This window comes from Acomys russatus, chromosome 32 (assembly GCF_903995435.1).
Source record: "Acomys russatus chromosome 32, mAcoRus1.1, whole genome shotgun sequence".
Classification (NCBI taxonomy): Eukaryota; Metazoa; Chordata; class Mammalia; order Rodentia; family Muridae; genus Acomys; species Acomys russatus.
The window spans coordinates 36,131,671-36,154,431 of record NC_067168.1 but is presented as its reverse complement, the minus strand read 5'-3'; the positions used below and the strand labels follow the sequence as shown (position 1 = coordinate 36,154,431).

Sequence of the window (22,761 nt, the reverse complement as noted above, 5' to 3'; positions counted from 1 at the left end):
TTAGCTCACAGGCTGCTTTTGGTTGGTTTGCTTGTTGGTTTGCTTTCGTTTCTTTTCATACATTTATTTATTTATTTATTTATTTATTTATTTATTTATTTATTTATTTATTTTGGAGGCAGGGTTTCTCTGTTTAAGAGAGCCCTAGCTGGCTATTTATTTATTTATTTATTTATTTATTTATTTATTTATTTATTTAGGAGACAGGGTTTTTCTGTTTGAGAGAGCCCTAGCTGGCTATTTATTTATTTATTTATTTATTTATTTATTTATTTATTTATTTTGGAGACAGGGTTTCTCTGTTTAAGAGAGCCCTAGCTGGCTATTTATTTATTTATTTATTTTGGAGACAGGTTTCTCTGTTTAAGAGAGCCCTAGCTGGCCTGGACTCATTCTGTAGCCCAAGCTGGATTTGAACTCACAGAGATCTGCCTGCCTCTGCCTTCTGAATGCTAGGTTTAATTAAAGGTGTGCACCACCACTGCCTGCCTTCTGACTCTCTTTTTATACATTGTTTAAAGTTTCCTTTTTAAATACATTTTTAAATTAAAAATATAAAATTACGAGGCTGGAGAGATGGCTCAGTGGTTAAGAGCACTGGCTGCTTCTCCAGAGGACCTACGTTCAATTCTTAGCACCTACATGAAAGCTCACACTTGTAACTCCAGTTCCAGGGCTTCTAATACCCTCACACAGATGTGCATGCAGTAAAGAATGAACATAAAATTAAATTAAAAAATAAGAATTATGCTGGACATGGTAGCACACACTTTTAGTCCCAGCCTTCAGGGAGGGAGAGACAGAAGGATCTCTGTGAGTTCAAGGCCAACCTTATCTACAAAGCAAGTCTAGGACAGCCAAGACTGCATAGAGAAACCCTGTCTTGAAAAACAAACAAACAAAAATTAAAAAATAAAAAGTATATATTTAAAAAATACATAATTATGCTGGGCAGTGTTGATGCATACCTTTGGTCCCAGAACTCAGGAGGCAGAGAAAGATTTCTGAGTTTGAGGCCAGCCTGTTCTACAGAGTGAGTTCTAGGACAGCCAGGGCTACAGAGAAAAAAACCCTGTCATAAAAAGCCAAAAAATTAAAAATAAAAAGCTTAGTCCCAGGTATGGAATCCTTCCTCGTGTTGGCCAGGGGAAGGATGGGTGCCACAGACCCCAAAAACAACATGGGCTAGTACCATTGCTCTTGGTTGTTCACCAGGACGTGATGTGAAATCCTTCTGCTGAAAACATCACAGATTTTGGTGACAGGATATAGAGAAACCAAGCTGGCACTGACCTAGAAGCTTCCTCCCTAACGGCCAGCTTTCACAGCACCAGAAAGTGCTCTGAAGGTCGCTGGGGGAGTAGGAGTTATCAACAGTCTTTTAAAAATAATCCATTTTTATTTTTTGTGCATTGGTGTTTTGCCTACACATATGTCTAGATGAGGGTGTTAGATCTTGGAGTTAGAGACTGGTGTGAGCTGCCATGTGGGAACTGGGAATTGAACCTGGGTTCTCCAGAAGAGCAACTAGTGCCCTTTACCTACTAAGCCGTCTCCTCAGCCCCTCATCAACAGTCTTAACCAGCTATGCAGCCTGGGAGCTGCAAGAACAATGCCCTGGCAAGATGCGCCTGAAGATGCAAATGGCCTGAATATTATGAGGTAACCACCTACTTTCTTCAATTTAAGGCCCACTTAACAGGGAGAAAATCGTGCCTGATATTATAAATATGGTCCAAGAACCTATGGCAGGGGAACTGTCCTAGGGTAGAATCTACCGTTATTATATTGTTATATTAAACAGTGACAAATTACCTTGAAATGAGTATCTCTGCCCCGCAGATTAGTGCAGCGCTCAGTCCTCATCAGAGAAGTTCCTTTTACAGTGAATAGTAGAGAGACTCACAACTGGTCAAGGGGCTCAAGCATAAATGGGCCATCCGTATCACATACTCTCCTCCCCCATACCCCAAAGGTCAGGGAATATCTCAGAAGTAGGAGCAGAAAGATTATAAGAGCCAGAAGTCACATGGGACTAAGGCGAAACAGTGTCTTCTGGACATGACAGGACCGTTGCACTCATGAACTACAACAGCTATGGCTGACTGAACAAAATCTACATAAGACCAAGCCAACCAACATTCCGGCATGGATGGGGAAAGGGCATATGAGCCCCCACCCCAGCTGAGGAGCTATTGATAGCTGTTGGCTGCTAAGGAAGGGTGAGTCAGTTGGCTTTTGGGGTTTGGGCCCTAGTAGGTTGACCATGATGCTCCAATGGATGGCCCCAACCAATACACATATCAGCAGCACTGATCAGACTCAGTGAGTTACTAAAAAGAAAGAACAGCAACAAAAAGATAAAATTAAGAGAGGATATGGGGAGATTCTTGGAAAAGTTGAATGGTGACTATGGTCACAATACACTGCATAAATGTATCAAACTCCCAAGGAATAAATAATATATTTAAAAATATATAAATTTGGAGCCAGGCAGTGGTGGCGCATGCCTTTAATCCCAGCACTCAGGAGGCAGAGGCAGGTGGATCACTGTGAGTTCGAGACCAGCCTGGTCTACAAAGTGAGTTCAGAACAGCCAAGGATACACAGAGAAACTCTGTTTTGAAAAACAACAAATACATATGAGACAAGATACAAGCTTTTAATCCCAGCACTCAGAAGGCGAGCAGGCACAGCTCTGTAAATTTGAAGCCAACCTGGTCTACAAAGTTCCAGGCAAATCAGGGCTACATAGTCTCCAACAACAAAGAGACAAAAAAATGAAAAAAAATTAACAAAACAAAATAAAAGGCCAAGATCATAGCAAGTTTGAGGCCAGCCTGATCTAACAGCAAGATATAAGCCAGCCGGGGCACAAGAGCAATATCCTATCTCAAAAGAGAAAAATAAAAAACTGAACCCACAGTATAGGTTATGTGGGAAAAATACATAAACTTCAGAATATTAAAGTGATCATACCTCTGGAAACCTTTATGAATAAAATATAAGACAAATAAAAAGAAGCTGCTGCTTCAGGTAGAGCTGGCACGGTTAGTAAATGATGAATGGTGACAGGTACTTGGGAGTTTTATATAGCTCTCTACATGAAATATTCCGTAACAAAATATTTTAAAATAATCTATCATAAAAGTGATGTTTTATGGACTGGCAAGATGGCTCAGAGGGTAAAGTGCTTGCACAGGCCTGACAATGATGTGAATTAGATCCTGGGATCCTACAAGGTGCCAAGAGAAAACTGAATCCAGAGCTGTCCTCTGGCCTTCACACAGACTTGTATACACATGCTTGCTTGTGCTTCTTCACACACAAGTGTATACAAACACACACACACACACACACACATCTTAGAAAATAGTATTGAGCAGGATGGCTCATGCCTATAGCCCTAGCACTTAGGAAGATGGTGGCAGACGATGAGATCAGGTCACTTTCTAACTGCACACTGACTGTAAGACCAACCTCAGCTACATAAGATAAAAAAAGAGAGGGAGGGGAAGAAAGAAGGAGGAAAGGAAGGAAAAGATTATTTAAATGTACAAACATGTTCACAATAGTACTAAAATTTTTAAATTTCAAAATATGGGCAGGATTTACTCCTGGGTAGTAGAATTATGAGCAGTTTTTATTTTGCTTTTACAGTCCATATTTTCTCCCCAAAGAAACAATACAAAGTAGCAACAGTAGCATAGTAACTAAGTAGTGAGGTCAAAGTAACAGCAGCCTAAGGGCTAAGGCCACCACTGTTTACTAGGAGATTATCCTGTACCAAATACAAGGATAAGCACTTTGCACACACTGTGCTCTCCTTTCCTCCTGTTAGCGCCTTCAGAACAGAGCCAAGATGAGGCTAAACCCCAGGGATGCACCTGCTCTGCCTCCCCTCCCCAGTGGGATTAAAAGCACAGCTACTACACTCAGCTTTTCACACGGGGGCTAGAGACTGAACTCAGGTTCCCGTGCTCACACAAGTATTTTACCAACTGACCTTACTTCCCTCTCCTAGTTTTAATACCATTTATTTCACTACCTGTAGCATTTCAGCTATGCAACCACACACATTCCTGAATAAGATTTACATGCTGCAAAATCAAGCACCAAAAACAGAGCCCAAGGAAACAACAGTACTGGGGCAGGCCACAGAACCCTACAGAATCCAATGAATGGCAGGATAACCCAATAGTGGTATCCTAATGAAAACTAATGACAGTACCATCTCTGCATTATCAGTCAGCAAACTCAGGCATCTGCAATTCTTCCTAGAAGACATTTACAGCTAATAGAAAACAAATTCTTGTTTACTTGGTTTGGGTTTTTTGTTTTTGTTTTTACTACGATTTGATCTTGAAGGTGTCTCAAAGGCCCATGTCTGTGGCCCGAGGACAGTGATACTGGGAAGTGATGGAACCTTTGAGACACGGAATCTAATGGAAAGTCTTCCGGTCACTGGGGCAGGCTTTTGAAGGAGATTATGGGACCCTGGCCTCTCTCTATTTTCTTTTGCTTCCTGGTAATAAAGGAAACAGGTGTGCTCTTCCACGTGCTTCCACTGTTGTGTGTTGCCTCTTTACAGGCCACAAAGCAACTCAGTTGTGGAATGGGACCTGTAAAAATGGGGGTGGGGCATGGTGGCTGGTGACTGTAACCCCAGTACTCAAAGAGGCTGAACCGGAAGGATCCAGAGTTCCAGTCTGTCCACAGCTACTGAAGGAGACCATGTTGGAAGAAAAAGAAAAGAGAAAAAGGGAGGGAGGGGAAAAGGAAAGGAAGGAGAAAGGGAAGGAAGGAGGGAAGGAGGGAAAACACTTGGCTCTTTATAAAACAAGTTATTTAAGGTATTTTGTTATAGTGACAGAAAGCTCACTAACACATTTATTTATAAAGACAAAATGTGATTAGAACCCAAGAAATGGCTCAACAGGTGTAAGTGCTTGCTGTGGAAGCATGGGGTTTGATCCCTCCGTAAAATAAGGTAAAACTTTAAAAGGGAGGGGGAGGGAAAGGAGGAAAGAGAGGGAGGGAAGGAGAGAGGGAGGGAGGGAGGATCTGCACCTACACTGCACTCACCTTCCTAGGAACCCTGACCTGGACAATGCTGCCACACTCCTCACTCCTCGCACTACAGAAATTTACTTCTGTAGAATTCTCAGCTGTTTTTACTGTTGTTGTTGTTGTTGTTGAGACAGGGTTTCTCTGTGTAGCCTTGGCTGTCCTGGACTCACTCTGTAGACCAGGCTGGCCTCGAACTCAGAGATCCGCCTGCCTCTGCTCCCGAGTGCTGGGATTAAAGGCGTGCGCCACCACGCCTAGCTGCTTTTACTCTTAAAAATCTCTCTACTGCTAATTTACGAGGTCACCAATCACCATGCTGCTGAACTGCTCCTCAGCTTACTACTGTAAATGAACTAATTCACGCTGACAGACCACATCTGATGCATCTTCTGTCGCTCTCATCTGAACTCCACTCTCCTCTCTACCTCACAGTACAAACACACTTTCTAATCTCACTGCTCATCCTGTATTCCCATCTGCACAGACTCCACTACAGAACTTGGTAGTTTTTCTCAACCCTTCTTTCCCAAAACTTCTCTAAGCCCCACCAACTCTCCAGCTGAACTGTTCCCTCTGCTGCCCTTCCTGTCCTCTTCTGAGCTACTTCTCTCAATGGTCAAAAAGCCCAAGATTATACCTTAACCATTTGCCAGTCTCCTTGTACACTTAAAATAAACCCCAGATGTCTGTCTGTCCCTGTCTGCAAGGGCTCTGCACTGCCCGCCCTGGTCCTCCCCAACTTCACCTCACATCACTTCCCTGATTCTGTCCTCTTCCAAGCCAGGTGCCAGCCTCATTTCCATCAAGGCCCCGCACACCCTGTTCTCTCTGCTTCTTTGTCTTGCCTTTATAGGCTGGTTCTTTTACACCTACCAGGTCTCAGGGCCGTATGTTCTCCAGTAAGTCCCTCTACTGTTCTCACAGAGCCTATTCTCCTTCGGAGCATTTAGAACTTTGTAATTATGAGTGGTCTGTGCCTCGATAAGGCTATAAACAGATTCCTTGTCCATGACTGTACACCAGTGCCTAGAACAGTTCTTGGTACAATAAAAGCTTCCTGTGTTAAGTAGTGTATAGCCATAACCCCAACATTTCAAAGCTAGAAAGAGGATCAGGGGTTCAAAGCCAGCCTCAGTTTCATGCTGAGTTTGAGGCCAGCCTGGCTATGTGTGAACCTGTCTTTAAAAAAAAAAAAGAGCTGGGTGTGGTGGCACGCCTTTAATCCCAGCACTTGGGAGGCAGAGGCAGACGGATCACTGTGAGTTCGAGGCCAGCCTGGTCTACTAGTGAGTCCAGGACAGCCAAGGATACACAGAGAAACCCTGTGTTTAAAAAAGAAAGAAAGAAAGAAAAAGAAAAAGGAATACTTCCTGGGCCAGTGAGATGGCTGGGTGGGTAAAAATGCTTGCCATACAAGCTTGACTGAGTTCTATCCTCAGAACCCTCTGTGGAAGGAGAGAACCAGCTACCAAACACTGTTCCCTGACCTACACACACACTTAATGTCACACATAACACATAACATACACACATGTGAACTACAATAAATTAAATAGACAAACTAATAAAGGGAGTGCTTCATCCATTCTGTCTGTCACAAATGCCCCAGCCTAAAATCCCCTTCACCTTGTTTGTTTGCTTGCTTGTCTTTGGCTTTTTTTCCCTGGACTTGTTTTGTAGAACAGGCTGGCCTCAAACTCACAGAGATCCTCCTGCCTTTGCCTTCAAGTGCTGGGATTAAAGACATGTGCCACCCCAGCGGAAGCACAATCCTAACGGTTACTAATTTTGCTGACTATATTTGCCCCTATATCTGCTTCATCTTCCATCCATACCAGTAGGAACAGCTTCCAAAATTAAAGATCTGCTAATATCAGTCACTGCTTGTACAAAAGCTTTAAATGGCTGTCTACTGCCTGTATGTCTGAGGTCACACTTTTTTATTATATGTTCAAAATGTACTGAGAACCCTACTTTCTTTGTTTCAAATAAAAATAACTGGCATTTTTAAAAAAAAATGGCTGAGCCGGGCACAGTGGCACACACCTGTAATCCCAGCAGAGGCAGAGGCAGATTTTTGTGAGTCTGAAGCCAGCCTGGTCTACAAAGGGAGTCCAGGATAGCCAAGGCTACACAGAGAAACACTGTCTCAAAATAAATAAATGAATGAATGAATGAGTGAGTGGCTGGGCATGGTAATGCACCCCTTTGATCCTAGTGCTCAGGAGGCAGAGGCAGGAGGACTTTCGTAAGCTGGAGGTCAGCCTGCTCTATATAGTGAGTTCCAGGGCTAGAGTGAGGCCTTGTCTCAAAAAATAAATAGGCCAAGCGGCGGTGGCACACATCTTTAATAGCACTTGGGAGGCAGAGGCAGGTAGCTCTGTGAGTTCAAGGCCAGCCTGGTGTACAAAGTGAGTACAGGGCTACAGAGAGACCCTGTTTCAAAAAACAAAAAAATAAAAAGACAGATGGATAGATAGAGAGATAGATAGATAAAAAAAAGTAGTAATATAAATAGAAGGTTAAGAAATATTTATATTTGATTTACATATATACATACATAAACATATACACACAACACAGACTTCAAGAACATAACTATATTTTTCTCAACCCAGAGCTAAAGTCACTCCTAATGGAGCATACTGTTAATAGAAGACCACTCACTAAGTCAGGAGCCAAACAAGGATGTTCACTCACTCATTGTTATCTACTGCTGTCGTGGAGTCTCTAGCCATCACAGTTACATAAGAGAAGGAAACAGTGTATTGGTCACCCTTTCTGCCCCTATGACAAATACCTGAGAAAAACAACAGTTTCAGAGATTCTGGCCTCCACTGCAGGAAGGGTACGACTGAGCAGAACAGCTCACATCACCACAACCAGGAAGCAGAGAAAATACATGCACTCCAGGCTTTGCCCTTTTTCCTTTCACACCACTGGGCCCCAGCCTATAGGATGGTACCCTCCATTTAGGGCAGATCTCCCCCACCTCATAGTTAACCCACTCTGGAAAACCCTTACAGACTACCCCACCTGTGTACTTTACTATGCATCCTGGTGCTTCTTAATTCAATCAAGAATAACAATTAACTATACCAAGGTTAACTATTGTCAATCTGATACCCAAACAAACATATCTCCTGTCCCACAAAAGCCCATTCCCAGCCTCCAAAAGGCTCATGTGCATCTTATAAACCAAAACGCGTTTCAGCTGTAGCCAGTCTTTACTGTTCTAACACTTCATACATGGCGGCACATGCTTACAATCAAGCACTGGGAAGACTGAGACAGGAAGCTTTGTTCTAGACTGCCCTGAACTAGACTGAGGCCACAATTGGCTACAAACCAAGATACACAAAAAGCCAAGTTCAAAACTTGTCCTGACACTCAACACATATCCTTGGTGGAAGGGAGGAGGGGTGTTTATATGCTACACACATGCACACACATCCCCAATGAGTAAACATTCCCATTCTAATTTAATAGGTATTTTATATTTACTTATTGTTTTATATGAGTGTTCTTCTTGCATGTTTGTCTCTTACCACAAGTGTTCCTCGTGCCTTTGGTTGTCAGATCCCCTAGAACTGGAGCTATAGATGGTATGAGTCACCATCTGAGTGGCTAGGATGGGAACTGCATTCTATGCAAAAACAAGTAGTACTCTTACTATATTTTTTGGACTATAAGACACACTTGACCATCAGACCCACCCAGTGTTTAGAGCAGTAAAATAAAAACAGTAAAAACAGCAATTGGACCATAAGGTGCGCTCTAATCCCCCCACCGCCCCACTTTTGGTCTGAAAAATACAGTAACTGCTGAACCATCTCTCCAGCCCCAACATTCCCATTCTAAAAGGGAAAAACTATAGTATATAAAAGGAAGACAGCCGGGCACGGTGGCACACACCTTTAATCCCAGCACTGGGGAGGCAGAGGCACTCATTGCTGTGAGTTCGAGGCCAGCCTGGTCTACAAAGTCAGTCTAGGACAGCCAAGGGTACACAGAGAAACCTCAACTCGAAAAAACAAAAACAAAAAAGAAAGAAAGAAAAAAGAAAAGGAGAAAGGCTAAATATCAGACCCTGTAGCTTCAAACCAGGATGTAATCTGGCTCTGAAAAGCAACCTGCTTCTGCAGGCTTGCTGGCCGCAGCCCACAAACCTCTCTCTCTCAAGCTGGCTCTGCTCACTCCCATGTCTTTCCTTGGGAAAATTTCCAGGCTCTTGGCATCTCTGACTTCCTGGGGTCGCCAGTGCATCACTGTTGTAGTCACCCCACTCTCAAGGTCACCCAGGGGGATCCTGATCCCGACACAACTTCCTTGGTCTTTCAAGCTTTCCTTTTTTGTTGCTGTTTTGGTTTTTCTTATGGTTTTTGTGAGATTTTTGAGTTGTTTGTTTTGAGACAAGGTTTCTCTGTGTAGGCCTGGCTGTCCTGGAGCTCACTCTGTAGACCAGGTTGGCCTCAAAACTCAGACATCTGCCTGCCTCTGCCTCCTGAGTGCTGAGATTAAAGTCCTCAGTAAGCTGCCTTGGCAGATAATGAATCTGCCATCCTCCTGTCTCAGCCTTCGTCAGGAGATGAGACTACAAGCCTGTACCCGGCCTAACCAAACTGTAGACAAATTTTCTGCTAGGATACAGCATAAACGCCTTCTAGTCTAATTCCAGCAGGGTTTTTACTCCCACCCGGAACCTCCCAGCATGGTCCTTACTGTTCATGTTTCTATCTCATCTACGTTCCTATCAGATTCACCCGCCAAGTTCTATAGACAGTACTATAGGGTTTCCCTAGTCCACAGTTCCAGCACCACCACCTTTTTCCTTTTTCTTTTTTTTTTTTTTTTTGAGACAGTTTCTCTGTATAGCTGTGGCTGGAACTCACTATGTAGACCAGGCTGCCCTCAAACTCAGGAATCCACCTGCCTCTGGGATTAAAGGTGTGTACCACCATTCCCAGCTCTCCAAACTTTTATTTATTTGTTTGTTTGCTGGGGTTCGAGACAGGGTTTCTCGGGAGCACGCCTGCAGTGGCGAGCTTGCTCCTTTCCCTCGTTTTACTCAGTCCAGGCACTATTTGGTGGACCTGTCTAAACAGGCCAACCTGAGTTAATCCTCTCTAGAAATAAACCTCACAGACACAAACAGAGGTGTTCTAATAATCTAGGTGCCTATCTCACTTCAATCAAACTGACACACAAAACTAACCCTTTCCTAATTATGCAACTGAAAAGGAATGGTGAAATCAACATTTTTGTAGATATTATCATATCTCTAGAAAATCCAATAAAATCAACTGAAAAATCTTTTACATTTAGTAAAAGAATCACATAGTCCGTGAAAAACAACATGTAGGGAATCTGTGCCAGGGCTGGCAAGATGGTTGAGCAGGTAAGGGTGTTTGCCACTGAGCCCGATGACCTGAGTTGGCTTCCAGAACTCACTGGGTGGAAAGAGATAAACTGTCCTCTGACCTACACACAGCAAAGGCAGCACATGTGAGAGCGCGCGCGCGCACACACACATGATAAATCTGCAAAGTTTAAAAAGAAACCTATGCTTTCATATCTATCACAAGAAGCAGAAGATATAAACAATTCAAAGTATTAAAAAAGCAAAACAAAAAGGTATGAGAAATAAAGTTCTTTCAAACTCTAAGAAGCACAAAAGACTTAAAGAGAAAAGTCATGCCCTGTTCACAATAAGGATTGGTCTCGTAAGAACATCACATACTGGGTGTGGTGGTGCACACTTTTAGTCCCAGCTCCACAGACTTGGGTGGAGGCCAGCCTGATCTACACATAAAATTCTGGGTCAGCCAGCACTGCATAGTGAGACACTATCTCAAAAGAAAGTGTTCTTCCTACATTAACCTAAAAATATAACATAGTCCACATGCCTTTAATCTCAGCATTTGGGAGGCAGAGGCAGGTGGATCTCTGAGTTTGAGGCCAGCCTGGTCTACAGAGCAAGTTCTAGGACAGCCATGGCTACAGAGGGAAATCTTTTTCAAAAAACAAAAATAAAACAAACAAAAAATATATAGGTCTTAATTTTTAAAACATTTTTTTGAGTCACTTAATTTTATGTGTATGGGTGCTTTGTCTGCATGTATGTGCAACTAAGTTTACCAAAGATCAAAACATATTATAGAGTATTAAAAGTGGGCACTTGCCAGGCGTGGTGGCGCACACCTTTAATCCCAGCACTCGGGAGGCAGAGGCAGGTGGATTGCTGTGAGTTCAAGGACAGCCTGGTCTACAAAGTGAGTCCAGGATGGCCAAGGCTACACAGAGAAACCCTGTCTTGAAAAACCAAAAAAAAAAAAAAAAAAGTGGGCACTAACACATAAATATCCAGAGTTCTGTAACAGAACAAAAGGCCATCAACAGAACTACAAGCATAAGGTATACCCCATATAAAGCATGATAAGGAAAAATCATTTTTTATGATTTATTTTTATTTTATTTGTACTGGTGTTTTGCCTACATGCATGTCAGATCCCTTGGAAAGGGAGTTACAGACAGTATTAAGCTGTCAAATGGGTGCTGGGAATTGAACCTGGGGATAAGGAGAAATCTTAAGCAATTCAATGATGACTTGTTGTTCAGCAACAGATATGCCACAAATAGGTACACATCTGGAAAAAAATATATTTTACACTAAAACAAACCCCAAATATATTAACAAATGTAATGGTAAAAATATGTAAAATACTAAATGACAATTTAAAATATAAATCTAAGGATAAATTACAAGACAGGGCTAGGAAGATGGCTCAGTGGCACTTGTCTGATGGCCTGAGCTTGATCCCCAGCACACACCTTAAAGATAGAAGGAAGCCAAGCCATGATGTTGTACACCTTTAATTCCAGCACTTGCAAAGGCAGAGATAAGTGATCTCTGTGAGATGAGGCCAGCCCGGTCTACACAGTGAGTTTCAGGCCAGCCAAAGCTACATAAAGACATTCTATCTCCAAAAAAATAAAAAAATAAAGAAGAGTTCTCTGTACTTGTCTGTATGTGCATAAAATACCCCTGAATGCACAGGGAAGACTACACTGTCACTAGGAAGAAGCTCTATAACAAGAGCAGCTACAAGAAACTTTCCTGGGCAACTGTTACAACTCTTGAATTTTGTGTTCTGTAAATAAAGTTCTGCATTACAAGAGCTAAGATTTAAAAATAATAAAGGAAGCTTTCCTGTAGGTGCAGCAGCCTCCCGCTGAGCTTCTGCGGCTGTATCTCCAGCTCAGTGTTCATTTAGAGACTCTCGGCGCCCTTTCCTGACTACAGTCCCTCGAGGGAGGAGGTCACGGGTGAGTCACCTTGTGTTCCCTGCGTGCACCTGGTGCCTCTTTTGGACCAGGATGGAAAGTCACTGCAGCTCTTTCCACTTTCCCATTGAGCTAAACTAGTCCACCAGTACAAACAATTCATCTTCAGGAAGAAAAAAGTTGGGTTGGTTTTTTTTTTTTTTTTTTTTTTTTTTTTACAGTTATTTTGCAAAGTAGCAATGCCCAGGGCAGGAAACTTAGGTTCTCTAAGCATCAAAGTCAGCCAAATAATCTAGAGGAATTTTCAGCAGACCAAGCTAAATGTACTGAAAATAGAAAGGAATTTCCTTTCATTTCAGCTAATGAATAAAATGGATTTCAGAGCCTGAAGCACAAGCACTAAAGAGGATGGTTTCCGCCACACTGTAGTCGCTGCTGAGATGGCACAGCAACACCTCCATTAAAGGAAGAACTAACTGTACTCACTAACTGTGATGGCTGTCACGGCCACACACACATCTTCACAATCAAGTAACAACAAAGGGTGCATTTTTATTCCTTTGTGACCTTGTCAAGAAGTACTAGTAAAATGAATTAACTGAGTCATCACTGCTAGCCTGAAGACATACTTTACTTTTTAAATGTTTTATTAAATGTGTGTGTGTGTGTGTGTGTGTGTGTGTGTGTGTGTGTGTGTGAAGACATGTATTCAGATGCCCAAGGAACAAAGGAGGAGGTATGGTGCCCACTTCCTGGAACTGGAGTTACAAGTAGTTGTGAACTGTCTGATGTGGACACTGAGACCCGAACTTTGGTCCTCTATGAGAGCAGCAAGTGCTCTTAAACACTGAGCCATCTCTCCAGATCCCAACTTTTTTGCTTTTTCGAGACATGTTTTCTCTGTGTATACTTGGCTGTTCTGGACTCACTTTGTAGACCAGGCTGGCCTGGAACTCACAGTGATCCGCCTGCCGCGCCACCACCACCTTCTTCTCAACCCCTTCTTCTAAACACTAGGAGGCAAAGAAAGAGTGGTGTGTTGGTGGCCTAAATATGAAGACATATCCCAAAACGCAATATATCTATAATTTATTTCCTAGTCTCCATTCCACCAACACATAAACTTCAACTGGCTTATAAATTTTCTTTTTAAGATTTACTTTTGAAGCTGGGTGTGGTAGCACATGCCTTTAATCCCAGCACTCAGGAGGCACAGGCAGGCAGATCCCTGAGTTCAAGACCAGCCTGGTCTACAGAGCAAATCCCATGACAGCCAGCGCTAAACAGAGGAACCCTGTACCAAAAAACGAAACAAAACTTTGCTTTTATTTTTAACTGTGACCGTATAGGAGACACATGAATTCAGGAGCTGTGGAATCTGTCTCGAAGAGGTTACTGGACTCCCCGGAGCTGGAGTCACAGGCAGTTATGAACCACTCTGTGGGTGTTGCAATCAAACTCAGGTCCTCTCCAAGAACATAGGACAGCCAGGAAGATGGGGGGAGGGAAATATCTGCATATTGTTTATCTGACAGAAAATTAACATCTAGAATGTATAAAGAACCTTTATGACCCAACAAGAGAAATCAACACAATTCATAAGCAGGGCTGCAGAACTATCTCAGAAGAGTGTGCACTGCTCTTGTACACTGCTCTTGCAGAGGACCTGAGCTGAGTTTCCAGCACTCACATTAGACAGCTCACAAGCTCCTGCAACCCCAGCTCCAGCTTCTCACCTCGAGCCTCTGCACTGTGAGAACATGCCCACACACAGACGCAGACACCTGCGTGTAGTTAAAAATAATATAAAGAAACCTAGGGGGCGGAGACGCAGCTCAGCAGTTAGGAGCACTGGTTACTCCTTCAGAGGCCCGAGGTTTGTTTCCAGCACTCACATGACAACTCACAACCATCTGTAACTCCAGTTCCAAAACATCTGACAGCCCCTTTGCCCCTGTGTATGAGTACATGGTGCACAGACACAAATATAGGCAAAACACCCATATGTATAAAAATAAGTAAACCTCTGCCGGGCGTGGTGGCACACACCTTTAGTCCCAGCATTCGGGAGGCAGAGGCAGGTGGATAGTTGTGAGTTCAAGGCAGCCTGGCCTACAAAGTGAGTCCAGGATAGCCAAGCTATACAGAGACCCTGTCTCGAAAAACAAAAAGACAAAAAACAAAAAAAAAAAGTAAACCTTACAACTAAATACATATAAAAATGTGCAAAGAAATCTCATTTATGGTCAGTGTGACAAATAACCTACAGATGGTTTAAAGTATAAGAAAGGATTTAGGCAGGTCATATACAAATTACAAATTACATGCTATTTCATTTATTTTATTTTATGTGCACTGGTGTAAGAGTGTCAGGTCCCCTGGAACTGGTGTTACAGATGGTTGTGAGCTGCCATGTGAATGCTAGGAACTCAACCTGGGTCCTCTGGAAGAGCAGCCAGTGCTCTTAATCACTGAGCCATCTCTCCAGCCCCAGTTACATGCTAGTTCTAGAAAACTGTCAAAAACCCACAGATTTTAGTGCCTAAAGGGCATTCTGGGACCAATCTCCCTAGGATACTGAGGGACAACTGTATATACAAATGAACATGCAGAATGTATACAATGAACTAAAAGTAAGAATTCAAAGACAGGAGCTGGAGTGATGGCTCAGAGGTTAAGAGCACCGACTGCTCTTCCAGAGGTCTTGAGTTCAATTCCCAGCAACCACATGGTGGCTCACAACCATCTATACTGGGATCTGATGCCCTCTTCTGGCCTGCAGGTGTACATGCAGGCAGAGCATGGATATGCATTAAATAAATAAATAAATCTTAAAGAAAAAAAAAGAGAGAGAGAGAGGCTGGAGAGATGGCTCAGAGGTTAAGAGCACCGACTGCTCTTCCAGAGGTCCTGAGTTCAATTCCCAGCAATCTACATGGTGGCTCACAACCATCTATAATGTGATCTAGTGCCCTCCTCTGGCCTGCAGGTGTACATTCAGGCAGAGCACTGTATACATAATAAATAAATAAATCTTAAAAGAAAAAAAAAAAAAGAATTCAAAGATAGAAGCTGGAGAAATGGCTCAGTGGTTAAAGAGCACTGGCTACTTTTCCAAAGGACCAGGGTTCAGTTCCCAAAACCCACATGGCAGCTCACACTGTCTGTAATCCAGCTCCAGATGATCTGACACCCTCACACAAACATACACGCAGGCAAAATTGCAATGTACATAAAGTAAAAAAATTTTTAAATAATTTAAAGATATGGGGCTAGAGAGATGGCTCAGCAGTTAAAGGCATTTGCTCTTGCAGAGAATTAGGGTTTGGTTCACGCACCTAAATGGTTTTTCCAAACTACCCCTAACTCCAGTTCCCAGGGATCTGACACCCTCTTCTGACCTCCGGGGGCACCAGGCACGCATATGGTACACATACAAGCACAAAAACAAAACACTCACTCATACACACAAGATGAAATAATCTAAAGAGTATATATTACAATTCCCCTCAGACGAGAGAACTTATCATAAGCAAGCTCACAGAATCAGAAAGTAGGAGAGGCGCTGCCAGGACCGGAAGACAGGGGAAATGAGGTGCCGCTTCTGTGTAGCATCAATTAGAAGTTCTGGACTCAGATAATAACGACAGCTACACAACACTGAGTATAGTCAGTCTCCCTGACTCTATATTCATTCATTAAAATTTTCAATTTTATGTTATGTGTTATTTTCCCAAATTAAAAAAAAAAAAGAATTAAATTAGGAAAGCGTAAGTCGAGTGGGAAGCAGGATGAGAGCCTTCTGTTTCTGAACTCTGCCATCTTGGACTCAGCTCAGGGACACAGGCCGCTTTCCCTCCACCCCACTACCCCCCATGTGCTAACAGAACAATAGAGACTATGAAGTCAGCGGGTACATCTGCGGAAGACTCAGGGTTAGGCTGCTGTCAGGCAAGCAAGTTTGCACGCAGGCACAGCCCGTAACTGGCTAGTGACCCGTGGCCAGTGAGAAAACCTGCCTGAATTCACCCGTGAAGGAGTCAACACTATCATGTCATCCGATCATTATGGGGCTTGAGATAAGCTAACTCTGGGCCCTAGCACAGTGCCCAACAGCACAAGTACTCAAAAAAAAAAAAAAAAAATCAGTAAATACTACCCACAAGTGTCACCTCAGGTGGTAAAATCACCTGGATCTTGTTTCTTTAGCAAACTCAGGGCAGTTGTAAGCCACAGGGGCATGTGGCGATCTGGAAAACATGGTTTGAAGGCCTGATCCTCCATGTCTAAGCTGGATGGCCCTGGACACTGGTTCGACGGGAGAGATAACAAAAACCACACATACAGTACTTGTCACAGCCAATAAACGGATACCCACAGTCAGAGTGAGCAAACAGCACATGATCCTAAGAGTCTTCCAGGCTCTCCGAGACACACTCACGTGAAGCAATCCTGAATTGTGGCAACCCTGAAGTTTACCACCCACGTAAACAAATACACTTGTACAGCAAACATGGCTCCTTTCCCAACTGGACAGTTAGGCAGCTTACATACGGCCTCAGGCAAATCACAATTCTTATGGCTGTGTTCTAGCCACAAATTAGGACAAGGTTATTTTGGACTTTGTTTTGTTTTGTTTTGTTTTGTTTTTTTAACCCTCCTCAGAACAGTAATCCAAATTGGTGGTAGAGTTCCCTAGCTAGTAGCTAAATGGAAATGGAAAGCTCTAGAAAGTCAGTCTCTTTCCTCCCTCCCTCCCTTCCTCTTCTCCCAGTAACACCCATCTGCTACCCCACATATTCAGGAAACTGAGGCCAGAGAATGAAATTTTGTGGTCAGCCTGGGCAACAAAGCCTAATTCAAAATAAAAAGCTACAGATGTTGCTCAGTGGCAGGCCAATGCCCTAGTTCTACATCTCCAAATAATTTAGTAAGTGTAGAAATAATGTTTATACTTGTATATACGTTTTTTAAAGACCATATGCCAAGCAGAAACACTGCAAACTATTTTTGTTTTTTGTTTTTGTTTTGGTTTGGTTTGGTTTTGGTTTTTTGCTTTTTCGGTTTTTCGAGACAGAGTTTCTCTGTGTAGCCTTGGCTGTCCTGGACTCGCTTTGTAGACCAGGCTGGCCTCGAACTCACGGCTATCCACCTGCCTCTGCCTCCCTTGTGCTGGGACTAAAAGCGTGAGCCACCATGCCCGGTTGCAAATATATTTAAAAAACAAAACAAAACACACACACACTTTTGATCTGAAATACATTAACACATACTTAAAAAGATACAATCGAACGGGTGTGGTGGCGCATTCCTTTAGTCCCAGCATTCGGGAGACAGAAGCAGGTGGATCCCTGTGAATTCGAGGCCAACGGGATCTACAAAGTGAGTCCAGGACAGCCAAGGATACATAGAGAGAAACTCTGTCTCGAAAAAACAAAAACAAAAAGATACATTCAGGAAACACCTGAAATGCATTCAGCACTAACTAGATACACTTGAGCCTGACTCTCTAGTAAAAGCTTAAGTCTTTAGCACAACACCCTGAGATGGCAGCACACTGCATAAGCGAACTCTACAAACGCACACAAAGATAACATCATTAAAGACTGTTGTTCTTAGGTCGACTTCACAAAAACGATTGCAAGATCACCAGATAAAAGTTTAATCATCAGCTCTGTTACCATAAGAGATGAGTAAATGAGGAGAGCCGGAGCCGGAGCCTCCCCACCCCCTACCAGGGGCTCACTACCCTCTTCACCGCCTCCATCTGCACAACTTTCGGTGATGCAGTGTGGACCCGATGCAGTGTGGACCCGGGGCTCCCTGCAGCTAGCGCTATCACATTATAACCCTGAGGCAACAAACCCACCTAGAAGTAAACACGAGCAACATAAACCAGCAAAGTTTAGATGGAAGCAACGCGTAAAACCAGAAACAGAACACGCCCAGCAGAGTCCACATGTTGCCTGGCTATCGGATCTTCGGAAGGGGGGATGGATTGAGTCACAGGGTCTTAGCCCTCACTCTGGAAACCCCAGACAACCCCCAAAGCAGGTTTCCAGCGCTGAGGCTGCCCGAGCCCATTGAGCCTGAACCCGTCGCGACCCAGCCAGCTCGGCCCGGGCTGGGGCGCGGTCTCCCGAAGCCTCCCTCGGGCTGCTGGACAGCGCCCACGCCCGCGCGCCCTTGCCTGGGCTCGCCCCCATCCCGGAACTCCCTGGCACCAGCGGCGCGAGGCCGGAGCCCGGGCCCTGCTGCGCCGTGGAGACACGCGCAGAGGTACCTGTGGCAGCGAGGCAGCTCCCAGGCGGCGGCGACGAAGCGGCAGAGCGCGGCCTGCGCGCTCCTGGCCCTCGGTCCGGTGTTTGGAAGCCTCCCTCTCCTTCCCGGCCGCCCGGCGCCGCGCAGCTCCCCGCCCCTTCACCTCTCAACTCCTACCTTTCCCCTCCCGCGCCACCGCCCTCCACACGTGTTCCCAGCGGCGTGCGCATGCGTAGTCTGGCTTCGCCGGCGGCTTAGGTTCGCCCCCTGGTGGTCCCCTGCCACACCTCCGCGGGAGGAAGTACTGGAGCTGCCTGTGGCCTGAAGATGAAAAAAGGTAGCGCTTAGGAGTTTGGACAGCACGTTCCCGGAATGTAACCAAGAACATGGAGGCACAAGAGGCTCGCGTTCCACGCTTTATGGTAGCAGAAGATTAGAAGCGGGGCTGGGTGTGTGACTCAGTGGTAGTGCACTTACCTCGGACCCCACAGCATCATCAATAAGAAAAAAATGGAATTAGAAGCGACTAAGTAGTAAACGCATGTAGTTAATGAACTAAGTACAAGAGCCACCCACACCAAGGATGTTTAATGAGCACGTGCTGGGAATGAAAGATGATTCAAAACAAGCTCGAATATGATTCCATTTTTGTTAAAAAAATACAACGCCTAAGGTAGGGTGGAAGACGACAGTGATGTATACTCAATGTTTATTCCTAGGTGAAAGGATTAGAGTGGGTCGAGGCTCTTCCACCTGCTGACCTGCCATCAATCGACCTGCACATGGAACAGATTATGCACATGTAATAGGTTACCCTGGTCAAGTGCTGAGCCAAGCATGTGTTGTGTCTTCTGTCACTTGACCTTGCAAATAGAGGAGACTCTCACAGAAGGGGAAAGTGAGGCAGGCCCCAGACACCCAGCAGTAGCCCTAACCCTGGTTGTTGCCTTTCCACCTTTCCTCTGGCCCACCTGTGGGAAGATCTTGAGCACACTAGCAATGCCTGGCTCTTGGCTCTCTGAGTGTCAGAGGTCAGCATCTCCCCCCACCCCATCTCGCTACCCTAAACATGCTCCTGTCACTCATTTCACTCTCACCCCCAAGGCCTACCTAGGTAAAATAGAGCCTGTTCCTGGACTCATGGGCACCAGTGGTAGGGGAATGGAAAACATAGGTTCAGCCACCATGCAAAACAGAAATTGGAGGTAACCCCAATGATCCGCGCAGGCTTTCTTCAAAAAGTTTTTAGTGGGCTCTCAGTCTCTCTGCACCAAACTAGATTTCCTTTCCAGATGTCAGACTGGCCTCCCTTCTTGTTCTATTAGTTTGTGCCAATAAAGCACCATCAAGGACAAATATCTTATCCCAGAACTGAGGAGGCGGAGGTAACTGGATCTACATAGCGAGTCCAGGATAGCCAGGCCTACACAGTGAGACCCTGACCCAAAATCAAATGTCTTCCGCCCCAGGTGACCTTTGGAATTAGAGCCTGTGTTCAGGCTTCGGCTTTGGACTGAGAGTCATTCTATAAAGCTGGTCTCCAGGAGGGATGCAGGTCTCCAGGAGGGATGCAGGTCTCCAGGAGGGATGCAGGTCTCCAGGAGGGATGTAGCTCAGTTGGTGGACAGCTTGCCTAGCAAACACAAAGCCCTGAGTTTCACCCTTGGCACCAAGGAAACTGGCTGTGGTGGTTCACACCTATAATCTCAGCCCTCAGGAGGTGCAGGCAAGAGGAACTGAAATCCAAGGCTACTAGTTTGAGGCCAGTCTGGTACACATGGGACACTATCATTTCCCACCCACCCCCCAAAAAAAGATAGAGAAGCCCCAAAGGAGGGCTTCAGCTCCCCCTGGAACTGGAGTTACAGACGGTTATTGAGTCACTGTGCAGCTGCTGGAAAAAGAACTCAGGTCCTATGTGAGAGCAATGAGTGCTTTTAACCAGGGAGCTCTCTCCAGCCCCACTCCCAAACTTAGGTTGATTTGGACTAGTGGGGTTTTGTTTGTTTGTTTGTTTGTTTTTCATGACAGGGTTTCTCTGTGTGATAGCCCTGCCTGTCCTAGACTCACTTTGTAGACCAGGCTGGCCTGGAACTCATACAATCTGCCTGCCTCTGCCTCCCGAGTGCTGTGATAAAGGCGTGCGCCGCCACACCCAGGCTTAGTGTTTTTATCATAGCAACAGAGAAGCAAAGGAAAACACCCGGGCAGGTGGCACACGGCAAATGCCTGCGATGCTAGGCATGCAACAATCTGAGGCGGAACGGATGTGAATCCATCACGAGGTCTGGGGCTATACAGCTCAAGGGCTACCTTGTCTTAAAAACCAAAAGAAAATGATTTTGTTGTTGTTGTTTCATTTTTTAAATTAGACACGACAGTAGAAAGCAGGGAAGCTTACGGTCACTCCTGCCCTAGCTTCAATCACTCCCTCCAAATCTTGTCCCTTCAAAGGCCACATCTGCCTGGAAGCGCCAGACTCACTTCTCCTTCTCTCACAGCTCTCGCTGTCTCACTTCCTCGTTAATGTATGTAAAATCTTTCTAGTTTTTTTAGTTGGGTGTGTGGTTTTGGGTGCTTGGACTCAAACCTAAGTCATCTGTTATATGAATGCTCTAGGACTGAGCCCCACTTAGTTCGTCAGGGCTGTTTGTTTCTTGGTTTGCCATTCTGGGAATCCAAGCCCAGGGCCTCAAATGTGAGAAATGGGGGGGTTTTTGTTTGTTTGTTTTCATTCAAAGGTAACCTGCCCTCTAAGGGCTAATATTCCATAAATCTCCTCACCTTGTAAAACTTATATGTAGAGAATTAAGATCTTTTAATGTCACCGGGCGTGGTGGCACACGCCTTTAATCCCAGCACTCGGGAGGCAGAGGCAGGCGGATCGCTGTGAGTTCAAGGCCAGCCTGGTCTACAAAGTGAGTCCAGGACAGCCAAGGCTACACAGAGAAACCCTGTCTCGAAAAGTAAAAAAAATGTCCTCCACCTGGTAAAACTTTTATTTTCACAACACACAGAGAGAGAGAGAGAGAGAGAGAGAGAGAGAGAGAGAGAGAGAGAGAGAGTCTCTGAACATGATGGCCTGAAGCAAAGAACCCCTTTCCCTGTAATGGATGTAAACGTGTTTATGTTTTGATCCAAAGTGTAGGATATAAAACAGACTCGTGAGAGGACACATGGTGTTTGTCTGCTAGAAGAACTGCCTCGTGTGTGGAGCATGGTCTTTGCCAGCTGATAAACATCCTGGTAAGGCTCTGAGAGGGGATATATATGAGCCCCAGACAGAGGCTTGGCTTTTGGCTTTTTTTTTTTTTTGGTTTTTCGAGACAAGGTCTCTCTGTGTAGCCTTGGCTGGCCCGGACTCACCTTGTAGACCAGGCTGGCCTCGAACTCACAGCGATCCGCCTGCCTCTGCCTCCCGAGTGCTGGGATTACAGGTGTGCGCCACCACGCCCGGCTGGCTTTTGGCTTTTACATCACTTCACATTGCGTCACTTCAAGACACTCCTAGAGAGAACCGCTCCAGGGAACACTTCCAGGTCCCAGGTTCCGGCTGCTGCTTCGGGCTCCGGATGCTGCGGTTGCAGTCACTTCTGCTGAATTTCTGGTTTGCTGTTTAACGGGTCTTCTGGAATCCTGATGATGAAGATTTAAATCACCCCAAGGAACTAAGTCTAAAAAAAGTCTACTTCAGCCAGGCATGGTGGTGCAGGACAGCTACGATAACCCAGAGAAATACCGTCTGGAAAAACTGAAAAAAATAAAAATAAAAATAAAAATAAAAAGCTCTATTTCTCTTGTCCTCATTAACCTCTTTTCTCTCCTTTCTAGGGTAGATAGGTTGGAAAAGAGGTATAGACATTAAAGAGTATATAGACATTAAAGGTAGAGACATAAAGTAGGTTTATAAAAGTTCAAAACCTACATTCCCTCTGCCTCTGCCTCCTGAGTGCTAGGATTACAGGCAAATGCCACTGTGTCAAGCTCCCCCACCCCCCACCCCCTGCCGCCTCTTTTTTTTTTTTTTTTTTTTTGAGGCAGGGGCTCTCTGTGTAGCCTTGGCTGTCCTGGACTCCCATTGTAGACCAGGCTGGCCTACGAACTCACAGAGATCCACCTGCCCCTGCTTTCCAAGTGCTGGGATCA

At 44.7% G+C, this 22,761-nt stretch overlaps 1 protein-coding gene across 1 annotated transcript in view; it reads right to left on the bottom strand.

The window, feature by feature from the left end:
- Scap (SREBF chaperone) overlaps window positions 1-18,792 on the bottom strand; it is a 62,996-nt gene extending 44,204 nt beyond the window's left edge. Inside the window, exon 1 of the mRNA XM_051140046.1 lies at window positions 18,638-18,792. The gene's annotated coding sequence lies outside the window, so the exon portion shown is untranslated. The remainder of the gene's footprint in view (window positions 1-18,637) is intronic.
- Window positions 18,793-22,761: the final 3,969 nt, after the last annotated feature.